General features: G+C 42.2%; 1 protein-coding gene across 2 annotated transcripts in view; it reads right to left on the minus strand.

Moving 5' to 3' along the window:
* nfyc (nuclear transcription factor Y, gamma) overlaps positions 1-5,422 on the minus strand; it is an 84,554-nt gene extending 79,132 nt beyond the window's left edge. For both annotated transcript variants that reach the window (XM_080735195.1, XM_080735191.1), the window contains exon 1: positions 5,353-5,422. The gene's annotated coding sequence lies outside the window, so the exon portion shown is untranslated. The remainder of the gene's footprint in view (positions 1-5,352) is intronic.
* Between the last annotated feature and the right edge of the window lie 10,055 nt (positions 5,423-15,477).

A 15,477-nucleotide genomic window follows, 5' to 3' on the forward strand; every position in this document is an offset into this window, starting at 1 on the left:
TGTCTTGACCCTGAAAACGCCCCTAACCGCAACTTTTACAATTGAAACGTCAACACAAAGAGCGCGTCAGCAATGTCACACAAGGTCCCCTTCTCGTCAGCACGCCACTGGTTAAAATGTGCACGCGCGCGTCCGTTCCCCACACGCTAACCTTTACATTGGAGCACAAAGGCAGGACGCTGCCGCTCCGCGTGCGTGCACCGCCACCCGCGTTGCTGTAAGCGCTTTTACTTTTCACTCTTATCAGTGCAACCACAGTGCGGCCCGGCCACAAAAATAAAACTAACACTAGTTCAATGAAGTGTATGGAAATACGAGAAAAATTAGAGAGAGAGAGGGGGTTGGGGGAGGTGTTGCAAAGCAATATGCTGAACAAGTAGCTTCTATAGCTGGCAGTCGATGCAAAGGATGGTGTGAGCGAGAGTGACCTGTCCTGCAGCCTTGCAGCTTATCCTGCATATTACTGCAAATCCCCAATGACACTGGACTGAAGAACACCAAGCAAGCCACAAACCTGGTTCCATCAATGAACAAACCGGAGGGGGAGGGGAAGCGGAAGGATGGAGAAGGACAAGAGAGGAGAGTTGCTTCTACGGGATGGGAGGGGTAGGGAACAAGGAGGGAGAGAGAGAGAGAGAGAGAGAGAGAGAGAGAGAACACGGAACTAGGGATGGGACGATATGAGAATTTCATATCACGATTGTTGTGACAAAAGAAATTGCGATTTACGATATCATCGCGATAATCAAAATCCATTATCCTGGGGCAGAACATTTGCCAAAAAATTGCCGATCTACAAGCTAAGACATTTGTTAGAGAGTGAAAGAAAAAAAGACTATCAACTACGTATATTATTAGCAATTATAGAGGGTTTAAGTGGTACCGGTTATGCAGCTCTGCAAATAAAAAGTGAATTGAAACCAGTACATGAAGGAGCACGATATCACGATAAATTTTATCTCCACGATACAATTATCAGGGGTGTTTTTTATCACGATAAACGATAATATCAAGTATCGTCCCATCCCTACACGAAAGGCATGTGAGGGAGAGAGAGAGAAACAAAGCTAAATGTTCCCTTTTCTATTTTAGTGCGGAGCAGGGGGACAGGAGGAGCAGGTAGTGTGGCAGGGCTGGTTAATCATTACAGAGCCTGCGCTCGCTGCACAAAGACTCGTAGTCACAGGCTACCCAAAATGCCTCCGTGATGACACCTGGCCAAGGTCACAGCGCTGCGCGACGAGAAGACCTTCCCATGACTTGTGCTGCCTGCCTGCCTGCCCGTAGCAGGGCCGTGTTTGCGCTCTGTTTAGTGATAAACACAAACCCAGGCGGGCCGCTGGTTTGGTTTCACAAACACACAGCAGAAGAGAGCTTCCCTCGGGGCAGCTGGGCCGAGCCATGCATGCATGCATGCCTGCAACACCTGCATAGGACATCCCGAGACACTAAACATGGCGCTAGATTCTAGATATGACACAGCATTGTGTGAGTGGCCTCACTTCTGGTGAATGGTTCTATGATCCTCGACCTGACGTGAAAACATTATTGCTTCTAATGGAGAAGCAAGAATGTTTTAATGTAATTTCGTTGACATATCAAAATGTAGATCAATTTAAAAAAAGAAGGTTAGACACTTAATGGCTAAGGAAATACGTAGATAAATCCATAGTTGCAGCCCTAATGCACTGTGTGAATCACAAGCGTTATTATAGTATAGTTTGTGTATGGTTTCAAATTCTACTGTTAAGACTGATGATAGGTTCTTGGTTTACCTATGATCCCAGATTACTATTTCCATGCATTTGATGTATTACCTTGGTCTGTCCTTGCTTGTTTCGCTCTGGATTAAGAGTGTCTGCTAAATGCCTATATGTAATTGTAAATTGTAGACAAAAATGTATCTACAAGTCTTAAAGATGCAGTACCATGATTTTCCCCCGCCCCTTAAAACATGATTATTAGGTATTATGATTATAATACTAGAAGATTCCCCCCCCCCCCCCCCCAAAAAAAAAATGTACAGAAAGAGTTAAAATTAGTTTTTTCATTAAGTATGCCTGGTTGTCATGGTGGGCGGTGACCCAGCTGAAGTTAGCCACACCCACAGTGTTGGGTGAATGGTAAAAGGGGAGGGGATGTTAATATGATGTCATTTTATATGTGTTTTTTGGATCAGCACTTTTGACCCACAAGGTGGCAGCCTCCAAAGGGAATACATAATTGCTCATAACAACCACACCAGGGGTCTAATGAAGTACTGTCAACCTACTAGACACATGAAAACCAGAATACAAAACTATGGCACCTTTAATGAGGTGGGGACTTTTTTTTGCAACACAGAAGGCAGGGGACAAAACAGTGTACAAACTAGAAGCAGTGCTCTTCCGAGCACAGGTCTCCACCAGGTCAGGCATGTAATGTGTTTTACATAAGTCGGCCTCCTGATGGCGCTATAAAAGGCTGATGTAAAAAATGCAGGGAAAAGGTTTTACCTTGGCCTCTAAGGAGTGCGCATACAAAGTTTGACACTAATCGGTGGAGTTATAGGTGAAAACATGAATCGGCCTGTTATAGCGCCACCATGAGGCTGATTTGATTTTTCTTAAGTGGCATTTATTCCTCTGCCTATTGGGAATGTGCATGCACAATTTCACCAAAATCGCACACTGCGTTCAGGATTTCAGGCATTTTATTCAAAACTGACCAATCCTGCAAACTTTGAAAGCCAGTTTTAGCCAATCAGGATGGAATATGGAAAATCTGACACATCCATGTCGATCACATGACTGTAGAGATACTGTCTACTGATTTACGTGATTTTTGGACAAAATCTGTAGGAGTACTGGCAAAAGTTAGTTTTGCAAAAGTCGGCCTCCTGGTGGCGCTAGAACAGGCCCATGTGAAATATTTGGGGCAGAGGTTCTGAATTGGTGTCGAGGGAGTGTGTGTGCACAGTTTGGCAGCGACAGGGCCAACGGCGCCGGAGATTAGCTGGTAACGGACAAGCGGACGGACGGACGCACGCACGCACGGACGGACGGACGGAGGGGAAAACATACTCTCCCTCAGCCTTCGGCTGGTGGAGACAATGATTACAGCCAAACGAGCAACAGTGCGAAGCAAAACTTGTTTCTCTCTTTCCTCTATTCTCTCCCTTGCCTCCGTTGACTCATCATGTCTTTGAGTGAAAGCGATACAACTGTACGGACGCTGGACAGACCCATTAGCTAAGGGGTCATTCCTGTGTTCCCAGGGTCCTGTTATGGTCATTACGGTGAGCCCTGGAAACATCGATATGCTCCCCGGGCAGCAACTGTATGTTTGATGATGTCTGATATTATTCTGTACACAAGCCTGGTATTGAACATGTTCCTTATTCAAAAAGGCACTTATGAGGACTGACAACAATACAGGACTGACAAATACAACATATACCAAATATCCTCTCCCCAAAACATGACACTGGACAAAAAAAAAGAAGAAAAAGAGCACAAACCTATCTTTGATACACTAAATGGCAATTATTCCCTGGATTACTGATAACAAACCTGCATTGCATTGTTTAATTACTATAACTACTACTAAACTACTTGATTTAACTAGAGTTGATGGACACACACGGCTATTGTGTTTTGTTCATGTTTAATCGACTTTGCAACTGTCCCTTTAAAGTTATGCAATACATTAACCCGGTCTGATCAATCAATGATGAGGCTTACAGGAACAGACATCACATACACATCAATGTTAAAAAGCAAATTGGCCTTTACTTAACTGCTACCACCATGCAAACCCAATACATTTAACCTCTTCACAACCCCTATTTAATAATTCAGATATTCCAAAATAGATTGTGTAGGCCTACAACCTCACAATGAATTGTCCAATGACCCTCTGTGAGCTCATAGATATGTTAGTTTAAATAATGTCATGCCCCGAATAAATAGGGACACCAGGTGAAAGTAGTCAACATAACAAAGTGCATTATTAATAAGTTAATGAGTGAGAGAGCGGCCACAAGCCACTCGAATGAGTGTACATTACAAACTAGACTAGTCTAGTAGACCATTGGGTCTCAAAGTCGGGGGCCCCCAGGCCGGAGTCCTTAAGGGAGTTCCAGGGGGTCCCCAGCTAAATGATAGTTAGGAACCAAATGGACCCTTATGGGTATGCAACTCAGAGAGTGTACAATGTTCCATTTTAAGAGTTAAATTGACACCGATTTTACAATATAAATTGTGGTCCCAGATATATAAATTCCATTAAATGGGGGTCCGTAGCCTAATATGGATGTCAAACTGGGGGTCCGTGAAATCAAAATGGTTGGGAATCACTGCTATAGAGCCTTAAAACATCTTCTCTTATGGGGGTCCTTGTTGGTATATCTTTTCAAATGGCGGTCCGCAGGCTAGTTAAGTGTAAAACCGGGGTCCTTGACACGAAAAAGTTGGAGAACCACTGCTTTAGACCAAGTAACATAAATTAACTCGCTGGCTAAAACGCTAGCAAGCCGTTCATTGTTGTGTACAGCAGTGGTTCTCAAAGTGGATTCCAGGGACTCTGTGGGTTCCTTTAAGAGGGTCTAAATTGACACATACAAGTCTGTAACTCTTACAGTGTACAAATGGAACCAAATGAACCCTAACGGGTCCATTTGGTTCCGTGTGTACACTGTCAGAGTTAAGGGGAGACCTTGAAATGTGAAGGTTTGAGAAACACTGGTGTAGTACAGTGTACTGTAGTGTGTCTTTATAAGCTAGCTATGTTAGCTTCACGCCAGGCTGGGTTAACAGCAACTAGCCTCAGCCTGCGGCGGCGGAGCGGGTCTTTCTACAAGGTGAATTCCACACTGGACACAACCTTATCAAACAGAGGGTTTTGCAAAGCTTTTTACACACAGAGCTGCTGGAGAGAAGCAGAGTCTAACCAATAAAGACAACGTTTGGATCAGATCTGTCCTTCAGACCAATCAAACCTCGGACTAGATTCCCACCAATCAAGCTTTCTAAGGGCTAGTAATGAGTTCGCCGCGCGAACGACGCCATTCGGGCTCCGGGCCGCGGGGCCCCGCCGCCAGCCTGACCGGAGCGGAGCCCCGGAGCCAAGATGGCGGCGGCAGGGAGGCCGGTTTCCTCGCCTCTCCGCCGAGCGGGCCACCAATAAGCAGAGTCAGAGAGCGGGGAGGGAAATGGCGCCTATGTTCATCTACCAAAACAATCCTTCTATTGGTCAAGAAAGAGGCAAATGAAAAGGGAGCAGAGTAATTGCCCCCCCTTTTACTTCTCCCTCCGCCCGGCCGCCACGCATTTCACGCACACAAAAACACACGTTCACATTTTATTTACTTACTTTAGTTGTTTTTTTTTGCGGGGGGTTCGAAGCGTTCGTGAAGAACAAGTGCGGTGCGGTTCCCTCCCGGCTCTATTATTTATTTTATTTAGCTAGCTAGCAACGAGGAAACAAGATGGCTGCCTTTTACACTCCGACCGGAAAAAGGGTGACGTATGCACGCCACGCGCACGGCGCGCTGACGTCCCCGTGGCGCGTGTGTGCGTGTGTGCGTGGTGTGTGTGTAGTGTACGTCAGTCGTGCACGTCACGCGCACTGATCCTGAATCGGATGAGACCTGATGAGAGCAGTCATCAGACAGATAGAATCAAGGGGCAAGTTCTGCCGATTTAAAATGACTCCAATACGGAAGTAAAACTTCCTATGATTGGCCGCTAGTTGCGCTGTTTTCCCCCTCGGCCGATAGCAAAAAGAATTGTTCACCATTGGATCCCATTCATTTTCCCCTTTCGTGTTCTAACCTTAATTAACATTTTCATGAATACTTTATGGTTCCTATCGCTAGTTATCGCTAGCCTTTCAATCACCATCATATGCGTTTTGTCGAAATTTGGTCCAATGTATTTTAAAATAAATTATAAAGTTGCGGGGTGGGGGCGGGGCCGACTTCTGATGAAACTGATCTGCGGCCAGCCTGCATGCACTGATGCACAATTCGGTTACCCAGAGCAGAGCAGATCTAACAACTCGTCGTAATGCGACGCACTGTTAGCTAGAATTAGTGGCCACTTACAGCCAAAATAGCCTATGTTCTAAGCCAAGGGAAGCCTATATTATTTTATAAACTCCTCTTTAACATTGGCATATGGCATTCTTGATAATTTGTCAATCATATGCCTACCACAGACTTACTTTACATTAGGCCTACTTCAGACCATTTATCAAATATTTCATGTAACATTTTGGAAACTGAAAACAGCACTTTTTATATGAAGTTGCATGTCCTGCTATCCTGTATAATTGCCATACCTCATATACCTGTTGTTGGAGCCAGGATGGGAGATCTCGGTCGGGAGCTCTTTTGGAATTTGAAGTTGGTCATAGCAGACTTCAGCGACGTGATGTTATGGCAATTATCTGGCTTTTTGTAGGTTTAGAACGGCTATTAGGTAATAATGTATTTCTCCCAAGTAACCACTCGTATATAAAGTGGTATAGCCTATAATATAATATAAAACTAAAAAGAAACACTCAACATTTAGCCTCACCAAATGGTATTAATTAAAACATTTGAAAATAACACTGAGGCTACAGTATAATTGTCAATAGAACAGTCTGCAGCACGTCAAACTAAGTTAGCACTTACATTCACTCACACATACAAATGTCACACAAATTTGCATAGGAACGCACACAAATAGACATAGGTTGATCTCACATTTTATTTCCAAAATATAAACCAGAATGAAATTGACTGAATCAAAGAGGAGGAATATGCTGAATGATGTAGGCCTGCTACTGTAAAAAACCTCAATCAAACAAATGACATGAATCAAGCGCATTTACGATCGCTGATTGAAATAACCTCTTTAGCCTCCCGGAATAATTAACCCACGATACTGCATGTCAGCTCAATAATTAGTTCATGAATCCATTCGTGAATCCAGCTTCTCTTCTACTGTAGGCTACTTAGCATGTCACAATCACAGACTGTAGTCACAATGGACAATTCATATGCATATTGCATCCATTCCTACATTAATCGCATTGTTAACATAGGTGTCAAATTGTTGTCAGCTTTTGTTAAGAGGTGTGACTGAGAACTATGAATGCAACTATGAACTATATATGATGTTTATAGGACTGAGGTTGCATTGCAATCTCAGTCCTATAAACATCACAAATCCCTGTTAATAAATATGAATAAACACATGCATATTTCTCTGGACGAATGCCTCTTTGCTTTGTGAAAAGTCTAGTGGACAATTAGCCCCATATAACCTCGAGACACAACAGTATGCAGCGACGGGTGAGGTTCTATATGGGGCTAGTGGACAACTGGATTATTATAAGACCCAGCGGAACTACACGGGCACTTTCAAAAGTAGAGTCCTCAACAAGGCTTCCATGCGGGGTACAGAGTCCTAGACGGCCCGGTCAGGTTAGCGGTAGCCTCGGGAACCCAGGCTTGGTTAGCGGCGGCTACTCCAGAGTCCAAACGTTTCGGTGCTCAAATCTCCGTGGCAAAATGAAAAAGTTATTCGGACATTTACTGTCACTGCGGTCCGTCTGTGTCATAGACTGTAGAAAAATAGGCTGTGTGTTGTTGTTGTTGTTGCGTTGTTGGCTTGTGGGCGATCCACGTTTTCTTCTTCGTCTGCTGTATTTTCGGCAGAGCTCAACACATTCTCCCAAGTATCCTTGCGTTGCACGTGACCGTTGGCAGCCAATAGCATCTCTGGTAGCATTACAATTCTATTTATTTCTATGATGGCGACACCCATTTCAAGGCGTGGAAAAGGGCCGTTTGCGCTGCATAGAAACCAATGGCGTCATTTCGTCCATATTTTTCTACAGTCTATGGATAGAATAGAACATTATTAAATTCCAAAAAGGCCATAAGTGCTACTATCTAGCGTTAGTGTGAGATTGATTGATTGATTGATTGAAGACTTTAGGCCAGGCTATATTAGATTCATATTGAGCTTTTTAACAAAACAGTGCCGTGACAGTAATGTTACCCACCCTGCTGAAAAAAACAGCTAAAACCAGCTTAAGATGGTAGCTGGTTTTAGCTGGTTATAAGCTGGTATTAACTGGTCTTAGATGGTCTGAGGCTGGTTTAGATGGTATACCAGGCTGGACAAGCTGGTCAGGCTGGTCCAGCTGGTTTGTCAGTGTAGTTGGTTATAGCTGGTCTAAGCTGGATTCAGCTGGTCTTTGATGGTCAGCCAGCTGGCTGGCTGGACAGACCAGCTAAGCAAAGCTGGTAGCTGGTCAAATGGGTGGACTGACCGGCAAAAGACCAGCTTACCAGCTGGACATAGCTGGTGACTGGTCAGAAGTCTGGATAGACCAGCAAAAGACCAGCTTACCAGCTGGACATAGCTGGTGACTGGTCAGAAGGCTGGATAGACCAGCTTAGCAGCTGGACATAGCTGGTGACTGGTCAGAAGGCTGGATAGACCAGCTTAGCAGCTGGACATAGCTGGTGACTGCCTGGTCAGAAGGCTGGATAGACCAGTGATAGGCTGGTCAAGTTTTCAGTGGTTCTCAACCTGTGGGTCGGGACCCCAGATGAGTCCATACACAAGTTACTAGATCAGTGGTTCTCAACCTGTGGGTCGGGACCCCCAGGGGGGGTCCCAACATTATTTTGGGAGTTCCCCAGATGTTAAGCTCAATGTTAACATTGTTTTCTCACTCAACAGTAAACAGACCAGCTTACAGTATTAGTGTGTAGACATATAGAGGGTATCTGCACATTTCTAAAATGACTATTTAAGCTTTAAAATAAAAATTCCAGTTCAGACTCCCCAGTTCAATTATGAGGGGGGGGGGGGGGGGGGGTCACAGCCTCACAGCCTAAAAAAAAGGATCATTTAATAAATAAATAAAAAATCCATAATTACATTAGGCTATTTTATATATGTTTTAGTAGTTTTTACATTTCTTGTGATGTGACACAAATATATGTATCCAATAATATTTACTTTCCATATAGCAATTGGCAAATCATATGCTCGATTCTAAATAACACTTCCTGAATGAAGACAAATTAGAATTGCATTTATATTTGGCCAAAAAAAAAAAAAAAAAAAAAAACACATCAGACCAGTCATCTCCTGCTTAATCTGGTGTTTGATGGTCAGATGGATGGACAGAGACCAGACCAACTGGTAGCAGGAAATATGATTTTACATAATGAATGACAAACGTGTGTGTGTGTGTGTGTGTATAAATTATATATACAAACGGCCACCCTTACCTGTGTGATCTCTTGCTCTCCTCTTAAATCCCCCAACCCCCCACCCATCCTCCTCCTCTCATGAAGCTTTTCATGACTTCATAAAGCTTCTCCTCCTCCATCGGACAGACATCAGACAGACATTTGGTTGTGACCTCTACATCTGATTCCCAGATGATGCCCTGTTAGGGCAACAACAACTTTTATGCCCATCAATAGCACATGCATGAAGTGAATGGCAAATCGAGTGGCAAAGGGAGTAGCATGGTTTAATGTTGCTTAATGAAATCAGATAGGACTTTTCTCTTTGGATGTATGGGCTGTCAAGACCAGAAAGTAGCTTTTTGCCATTCAGGTGTTCCCGCATAACTTCCGGGTATGATGATGTCACACACATACCCTCTATTAAGCCCATATCTGGGAATGCCCAGAATAGAATCCCTTTTATGCCATCAATATTACCTTTTATGCCATCAATATTAAGCACATATCTGGGAATACCCATACAATAGAATCCCTTTAATGCCCAACAATATTATGTCCATACCACACCACGAGTCACAATTGCAAATTAATTCCGTCCTTGTCCCTTTAACGCCCATATATATATTTGACAATGCCCATATGGACACTCTATTATGGCCAAGACAGAATTAATTTGCAAATCAAAACGGCTGACTATCATCACCTGGATCTTCATATATGAAGATCATTACCCTGACCTCAAACCCTAGATATCCATATGAAGACGACTGGTCATCTAGAATCTAGATCTCCTTATATGGAGCTGGTCAATACCTTTACATCTGACCTCACAGACTCCATATATGGATATAGTGACCTGTTCGGACTCAACCCACTCAGCAGAAGGGTATACTATACAAGCCAAAGCACCCATGTGCATGCACCTTTCTTGCGTCTTACTGATTATATCTATCTATATATTGGTGAGATTGAGGAAAGTGTTTTTCTAGTGCAGCTAGTCCCTTTGAGTGGCAGTCGGTCATAAAAGCAGTCCCCACAAAAATAGGGCTACCGCTCCCTCGGCGGCGGCTCTCGGCGTTCATCGCCGCCTGAGACGGCACTGCTCCGTCGTTTATAGTGGCGTGAGCGGTAGCGACGGGTGGCTGGTAAACCAGTGAACTCTTCAAAGCGATATCGAATCCCGCTTCGGGAACTGCTTTTTTTTTCTTTCTTCTTAGACCACCCAATGCGTCCAACCCGTGAAACATTCGGCAATCCCAAAGCGTCTATCGTCCGACGCCATTACAGTACTTGACAAAGCGTCGGTTGTATGACGCATTAGGGGTGAGAACCTGTTGCTATATCTGACTGTGCCCACTGTGCCCACTGCGCAGGCAATGACAGCCAGACAATTAAACCAACCATCACTATTAGCAAAACAATCGGAAGCTTTGTTTTATTATTATATTTGATATTATCTTGATAAGTACCTCCCACGCTTAGAAAGGCTCGACGCCGAAAAGCTATGCAAAAAGTAATGGCACACAATTCAAAGGTGATTTATTGGCTTATTGACATGAGAAAACATCTTTTTACATTGCCAAGCAAGAGTCAAAATATAATAAAAGCAGTTAAAGAAAACGGGGAATGTATAGCAGCATTATTGGATTTATATCTATAAAACAGTCTGCTTCTCAATAAAAAAGTAAAAATAGTAAAAATGTATAATAGTAAAATAAAAATATATACATATGCGACATGCCTATGAAAAAATCAAATAGGCTTTAAAGCAAAAAAAAATCAGGCAAAGCTGCAGTTTCTCTCTAGCCAACATGCCATTGTTAGCAAACTGACAAAATGAAAAAATAAAAAAGAGGACATTTTCTAAATCTTAACTGGGGTTGCTCAGGTAGACAGGTAGACTAGACATTGTATTATTTCATGTTATTATTCAGTGAATAAAATAGCAAAACAAACACATATAAAAATGGTCTTTGGGCTTGTTTAAATTGGGGTCCTTTTTAGTAACTAAGTAACTAACTAGTTTAAATTGAATGACAAATAAAACTATTGGCTACTATGCAGAAAGCATTCCAAAGACAAATTGCAAAAGGAATGGTATTTCATATTTCATACTGCTACTTTATAGCCTGTAGACTATTAACATGTACATTAGGACAACATGTGACATAGTCCTGTTTACACAATGCTGTACCAGTGTACCCTCTGCCCCCCTCCAACTGTATATACAGGTATGTTCCCCTTTTTCTATTTTTTTGGAGCGGTGAAAGCGCTCCCAATGAACAGGTATGTCCGTGGGTATGTCTGTGGCTGGCTGGGTGGGTGGGTGGCTGGCTGGCTGGCCGTGTCCGTAGCCTGGCAATACCTTGAGTGGCCACACACAAAACACTAGTTAAAGGAGGGGCGCTGTTTTGTGCAGGCCAGGCACACTCACCACTCACTCACAGGCACAGTTTACACTCACTCACTCACTCACATAGGGTACAGCTGCTCAAATTCACCGCTCCACTTCGAACCGAGGTTTGATTTTTTTTATTGTATTACTATTTTGATACTTGCTTAGGCAATGTAAACTTATGTTTCTCATGCCAAAGGCTCCTTTAAATTGAATTGGTATAATTGACAAGAAAATGTTGAGAAAAATATTAAACATAGGTCTAACCTGGGAGGGGCTAAGTTAACCTATAGTCAGCCCCCAACACGACACAAGTGCGTGCATGCATGTCATGTGCATGCAAATGTAGGAGCCAAACAAAAGCTTTGTTTACCGTTGGCCGACTATTAACACCTTTTGGCTTCACTAATGAGTGGGGAGGGGAGGCGCAAGCTGCAGTTTCTCTCAAAGCTAACATGCCATTGTTAGCTAACTTAGAAGACAAAACGAAAAAATAAATAAAATAAAAAAGAGAACTTTTTCTAAATCTTATATGCAGTCCAAGCATATGGGCTTAAATAGTGAATATACAATAGCGTATAGCGTATAGCCTATGTGCCCTACAAAGGCAAGTAGGTACAGTAACTATGAACAAAAAATAAATAACTGACATTTTTAAATCTGTTCTTGATGTAGTTGTTTATCTCCCAAAATCACAAAGGCTGTTTTGACCTCCAAAGAAACTGCACTTTGTAGTGCAGCGTAACAGTCTTGACCACTTTCAACCCATGTTCATATGCTATCCGGAGTCCCTCAAGGATCAACTCTTGGGCCTTTGTTATTTTTGATATATATATATATATATATATATATATATATATATATATATATATATATATATATATATATATATATATATATATATTTAATGACCTCTCAAATGTCTTGGATAAACTGTCAAAAATCTTATTTGCAGACACAAGCGTCCTCTACTCTCATAAAGATCCTGACACCATTATAAAGGTCCTAAATGAAGAACTTTGTAAGCTGTCCATTTGGTTTCAGTGTAATGAATTATCACTCAACATAAAAAAAAGAAAAAAATCATGTTTTGACCTTAAACCACATATCTTTGACAAATCAGCAAACATCTGTATTGATAACATCCCTATAACCAACGTGTGTTCCACACGATTCCTTGGCATTATGATTGATGAATCACTGTCCTGGAAATCACATATTATGGCTATATCCACCAAGATGTCTAAGAGTATTGGTATACTACGTAAAACACGTCATTTGATCAACTCTGAGGTAGCCACTATGTTATATTATTCTATGATTTACCCGTATATTAATTATTGTAATATGGTTTGGGCTAGTACTCATCAGACCAAACTTGAGCCTATAAACCAACTTCAGAAACGAGCTCTAAGAACAATAACTTGTGTTCATCCAAGACATTCATCTCAGCCTTTGTTTAGTCAATTAGGTGTCAGTGTTTTTCAAGTGAACCATCTTCAAATTGGTCTATTTGTTCATGGCTCATTGGGGAGAACCCTTCCCTCATTATTTCATAATATATTTGGGCGTAATTCTCAGGTCCATAACTATCCAACACATGGCGCAAATGACCTCAGACCACCAACAGCCCGTACGTCTCAAACTCAATTTAATATAGGCTTCAGAGGGTCAAAAATATACAATTCTCTGCCATCATATCTATGGGAGTTGTCTTCTCATCAATTTAAGAAGGCTCTTAAATCACGTCTCTTAACCAGTATATACTTTCCATATGGTCTGCTAAATGAACCTGGGTCTATTCATTATTTTCCTTAAAGGTTAATCTTCTGTGTCTTTGACTGTTGTTGAAATGATTTTGCTTAATTTCTTTTGCTCATTTTACTGTTTTTTTTTCTTCATCTGACATGTCTATTGTTTTATTTATAAAGGATACATATATTCTACCTTGATGTAATTATATCGTTTGAATGTAAAATATCTTTGGAGAACTTCTCAAGCCCCTGGAGGGTTTTTAGGCATCTCCTTCACATTTTCTAAATCTTTGTAAAGTATTTTAACATTTCTTGTAAGTGAAATAAACAAAAACCTGCATGACTATTTTGGGCATGCAGTTATTATAGGCAAACATTTCCCCCACATATTACTTAAGACTTAAGTCAACATTTTATTTGCAGCTAAAGTCATCATATCTACAGACTCACAGTACATCCATAGATTATTGTCACCTATTTGTCATAGTGATCGTTTCAGGCGTCATCAATATGTGCGGACAAATGTGTCCATGGCAAAGACTCCATGGCACATTTTGGATTTCCTGTTTTACACACCATTATAATTTTGATCATAAATACCCAATTACTGAACCTCAAGACTCCAGGTTTTCTTCAGAATATTTATGACACTGATTTACTAACTAGCTTCATGTATGGTCATTAAGTGTTACAGTAGTGCTATGGGGTTTAGGTGGAGTCTGAAGAGGTGAGTCTTCAGTCCACGGCGGAAGCTAGGGAGTGAGTCTGTAGTGCAACAGGGAGTTTATTCTACAGTTTGGGGGCCAGGAGGGCAAATTGTCTAGGACGAGTGGATATTTGTCCTGGGGCTTTTAGCAAGGCTTCTGTCAGAATCCCTGTGTTGGCTGATCTGGTGGGGTTGATCAGGGTTTGGAGGTATGGAGGAGCCATACCTTTGGCTGCTTTGAAGGTCAGCATCAGTGTTTTGTATTCAGCGCAGGCTGCAACTGGGAGCCAGTGGAGGGAGCGGAGAAGGGGGGAAACATGTGAGAATCTTGGCTGGTTGAAGACCAGTTGCGCCGCAGCATTTTGGATCAGTTGGAGAGGTTTAAGTGCACATGCCGGGAGGCCAGTGAGGAGAGTTAAAATAGTCAAGTTTAGAAATAACAGATGTCTGGATGAGGAGCTGGGCTGACTCCTGGGTGAGGAAGGGTCTGATTCTACAGATGTTATAGTGTGTGAACCTAGTCAACCTACAGGACCGGGTGACTGATGCAATGTGTGCCAAGGTTTCTAGCAGTTGGAACCGAAGTCACCAATGCATTATCTATGGAAATAGTTAGATCTTGCATGGGGCAAGACTTAGTTGGGAAGAAGAGAAGCTCTGTCTTGTCCGGGTTCAGCTTGAGGTGGTGGGCTGACATCCACTGTGAGATGTCGGTCAGACATGCGGCAATGTCTGATTTAACACTGTGGCACATTATGAGTCCACTAGTACTAGAGGTTCTCAAACGTTTTATTTGCAAGGAACACCTAAACTCTGAGTGTGTGCAATCATTTGGTACTCTCAGATACAGTCCTACTATGGTCATTCAGGGCCATCTCTTTGTTTCTGGTATTATTGTCCGCTCATTTTGTATGTTTATAAATTTACAAAAGTGTTGCATGGTTTGTTAATATGTGGTGTACTGTATATACTGTACAATGCAATGATATAGTCTGGTAGTTCTCAAAGTGGGGTTCAGGGACCCCCAGCAAAAACAACCTTTCATTTCAACATTTCACCAGCTAGAAGTTGGCCCAAAAACAGAATGTGTAAGAATGAATATCTATATCTGTTTATCTCCACACCTACTAAATAGACAGTTATAGAATTCTGTACTTCTGCTGTTAAGAGTTCCTGGGTCGAACCAGTACCTTATCACCAGACGGCCTCTCTACCTACTACGCTATGACCACCCCCTGAAACGAAATCTAAAAAGAAATAACTCCTAATCATCCCTAAACCCCTAAATTAAGTAGTAAATAAAGTAAATAGTAATTACTAGCAACAGTAGCAGTAAAGAGAGAGATGACAATAAATAATTGCACAGCATGTCAACAGG

This window comes from Nannobrachium achirus (genome assembly GCF_963921795.1).
Source record: "Nannobrachium achirus genome assembly, chromosome: 10".
Lineage (NCBI taxonomy): Eukaryota > Metazoa > Chordata > Actinopteri > Myctophiformes > Myctophidae > Nannobrachium > Nannobrachium achirus.